This window comes from Neovison vison, chromosome 9, assembly GCF_020171115.1.
Source record: "Neovison vison isolate M4711 chromosome 9, ASM_NN_V1, whole genome shotgun sequence".
NCBI lineage: Eukaryota > Metazoa > Chordata > Mammalia > Carnivora > Mustelidae > Neogale > Neogale vison.
The window spans coordinates 33,477,087-33,480,907 of record NC_058099.1 but is presented as its reverse complement, the minus strand read 5'-3'; the positions used below and the strand labels follow the sequence as shown (position 1 = coordinate 33,480,907).

General features: G+C 45.4%; 1 pseudogene; it reads left to right on the top strand.

The window, feature by feature from the left end:
* Nucleotides 1-3,103: 3,103 nt before the first annotated feature.
* Nucleotides 3,104-3,255, top strand: LOC122917812 (annotated as a pseudogene).
* The last annotated feature ends 566 nt before the right edge of the window (nucleotides 3,256-3,821 follow it).

Genomic DNA, 3,821 nt, shown 5'->3' with positions numbered 1-3,821 from the left:
TCTGGGAGCAGTGGACTAGGAATGAATGTCTCTTGAAAAATTCAAAGGCCTGAGGCCAAGGCCATCCACTTGAGGAGCCAGAAAAAGAAGACCACATAGAGAATAGGTCATACTTCTGGCAATAGAAGGGATCAAAGATGCATGCATTTTCACATGGACCTACTGTGAGTCACATGGGGAGACTAGACCTGGGGCCATCTTAATAAGGACTTTGCCCCAAAGTCCCCTTGGAGGGTTGATGGACCCAACAAAGATAATGTGGGGGAGATGGCCCCTGACAGCCAGGGTTCAGATTTGGAGTCAGTGGAAATCAGTTGGAGATGTAAGCTACCAGATAGAGACAAGCTTGATCCTGTCCTGGAGACTGTAATCGCAGGGTCCCAGGCGAGGAGATTTCTATGAAACCCATCAAAGTGCCAGAGAACTCCAACACTGACCCTAGCAGAACCAGTCACATTAGACTGCAGTTTCCCCTGAAATTCGCCGACTCGGGGCCCACCCAAAGGGGTCAGGAGCCTTGGGTTGAGAGGCTGAGGGTGGAAGAGGCTGGAGAAGGGGAAATGTGACAGAAGTACTCCATGCCACCTCCCCTACAACAGGCTTCCCAGCCCCGCCTGGTCAGAGCAGGGAAGGGAAGAAGCTTTAATTAAAGATAGGGCCCACTTTCCTTACGGAGACAGTTTTTTGTGACTAAAGGGAGAGGTTTTCTTGGCTTGTTTGTTTTATCCAAGGCTGGCCAGAAACATGAGGGACACACCAGAGATTTCGTCCAAGGACTGGAGAAGAAATAATCTGTACAGAACCAGTTTGAAGGGACATCAGGGAGAAATAATCAGTTCCTTTTCTGCTTGTATCCTATTGAATTTGTTCTGTTTCAGCCAAACAGCTGTGATTTACTAGATTGTGATAAGAGAAGATAGCCTGTACAGTCCCAACTTTATGGAAATTTTGGGCTTCTTTCATGGCCTTGGTATGCCCCAATGTGGTAGACATTTTTCTTGGCTACTCAGTGTCTGAACCCCATTTGTATGGTTGGCAGTGAGTATGCCTAACACCTGCTTTCTCAGCCTCCCTTGCTGCTAGGGCCCAGATGCAGCCAAGTCAGTGCAGCTGCCTTGGATAGGATCTATTGAGATAAAGAGGTAGGAGCCTTGAAAACTCTACTTCTAGCCATGAGTGGTGGCCACACTGAATTTCCAGGTCCAGAAGGGCCAACACAGCAGCAGTGGCCAAGGCCTATTGTCAACTTCACAGATGGCATATCTGAGGTTCAGTGGTAGTAGCTGTGGGGCCTTCGCCAGCCTGGTCTTGCAGCTGAAATCCTGGCTTCTGCTTGGTCTTTGCTTTCCTTACCTCTGTTCCAAACTTGATTGAAATTCTTTCTGACAATATCAGTGGGGGAGAGAGACAACAAATGTGATCAATAAATAAATTGCATAGTACATTTGAAAGTGCAAAATGCTGTGAGGAAGGCAGAGTAAGGAGAGTGAGGAGGTGAGGTAGTATGGTCGGGGCCTCACTGAGAAAGTGATGCTGAACTAAGAATTGAAGGGGGTGAGGGAGTGTGCCACATGGGTATCTGGGGACCTGCAGGAGTAAAGGTCATGGAATGGGAGTGACTGGAGGCTTCAAGGTACAGCAGAGGTGCCAGTGTGGTGAGGGAAGGAAGGAGAGAGAGAAGTAAGAGGTAAGGTTAGAAAGGTAGCAGAGCCAATTGCAGTGACCTTGTTGGTGATTATTAAGACCTTGACTTTGGCTTTGAGTGAAAAATGAATAAGCATGGCAGGCTTTGAGCAACAACATGCCATGATCTGACTTATATTTTAGGAGGACCACTAGAGGATTGTGTGGCTGACAGACTGTAAGGAGACCAGGGTAGAAGGAAAGAGACTAGATTGCAAGTTGTGGCAATGTTCCAAGCAAGAGAAAATGGCAGCTTGGACCTGGGTGGTTGCAGTGAAGCTGTAGAGAAGAAATCATATCTGGGAAGGAGAGCCAACCAGATCTGCTACAGAGTCCAAGTGTGAGTCAGAAGTCTCTGGCCTGAGCCACTGGAAGATGGAGTTGCCATTTATTGAGAGAGGGAGTGTTGTGGGTAGCACAATCTGGGGGATGATTGACACATCCGTTTGGACATTGGACACTAGAAGTTCAAGACAACTCTTAGGTATCTAGGTGGAGATGTTGAGTTGACCATGGGAAATCCAAGCTAAGGGACGTGGGGGGAAGTTTGGGTGTGGATATAAACTTGGCAATTGTTAGCAACTAGATGGTGTTAAATCTAAATTGAGACCAAGAAGATCGACCCTGTGTGGACAGTGAGGAAAAAGGGCCCAAGGGGTGGGTCCTGGGGCATGTCAGTGGTAACATGTCAGGGGAGAGGAGCCAGAAAAGAAGACAAGGAAACAGCAAGAGAAAACTGGATATGTGGTTCCCCAAAGCCAGATAAAGAAAGCCTTTCTAAGAGAAGGAAACATTCAAGTACCATTGGTAAGTAATGGAAGCCGACAGAGAATTTACTAGTAGCCTTCGAGGTGTGAAGGTTATTGGTGAGGTCATACCCTCCCCCAGTACCTGGGATTGTCAGGCTTTTCCCTCTAATTTGGTCAGGTGAATAGTATCTCACTTTGCTTAAACTCCCCTGAGATTTACAAGGCTGTTTTCTTTGAGACTCTGGGCATGAATTAAGTTGGAAGATGGTATTTGTAGGGTGGGTGCTGAAATTGTGGCCACCCCCAAAAGCAGCCTTCACTGGTCTTGTGTGGCTGTAGGTTTTTCAAGGGTCGGGTGGTGGAGGAGGTTTGGAGGGACTTCTCGTCTCTTTTAAGTAACTCTGTGTTTCCTGAGATGAACTTGAGAAGGTTTTTCTCTACTTTCCTTGTCTTTTCATTCATGAAGTGCCCTCTGAGATTTGGGAAGTAAGTCTCTGTCTACCTTCATCTTTGTGCATTTGTCTTCTTCATTGTATTACCAACAATATGAGGGGTTGGCAGGAAAGGGAATTACCAACCAAATGCCATTTTAAACAGGAAAGCTCACTTAGAAATATTTAAACTTGAAAAAAGTCCAAATCACCTCTCTCCAAATTCCATTGTGTTCTAAAAGCTTTGCGCAGTGGCAGTATCATAGCCAATGAGGTTTATCCGAGGCGTGATTATTGCTAAATGAAAATTTTCCCAATACCCCATTGTGTTCTAAATATCCCTCTCATAGACACACTCCTACTTGTTTAACTCCTGAAAGATCCTGAAAGATTTTCGATTTTCATGAGAATGGTGGTTAATTTTATGTATCAACATGACAGGGCCAGGGGATGCCCAGATATTTGGCGAAACATTATGTTGGGTGTTTCTAAGATGGTGTTTTTGATGAGATTAACATTTAAATCACTAGACTGGTCTTTCTCTTTCCAACATCTTGGAACCTATGGACGCCTGCTGGGAATATGTCTTGAAGGCTATAGTTCAAGGCCATTTTTGCTGCCTATAAGTGGGGTCTCTGAACCAGAGGGAGCACATAACTCTTCTTAAAATTGAAGGTGTTCATGCTTGAGTTGCAACTGAATTCTATCTAGACAAGAGGTGTGCTTATGAATACAAAGCAAAAATCAACACAGTGAGTGCTGGTGGCAAACCAAACAAAACGAGAGTAATCTGGGGGAAAGGTAACTCAGGCTCATGGAAACAGTGGCATGATTCATGCCAAATTCTAAAGCAGTCTTCCTGCCGAAGCCATTGACCATAGAATCCGTGTGATGCTGTACCCCTCGAGGATTTAAACTCACTGAAGAATAAATAAATAAAGGCATAGAAAAATAAATA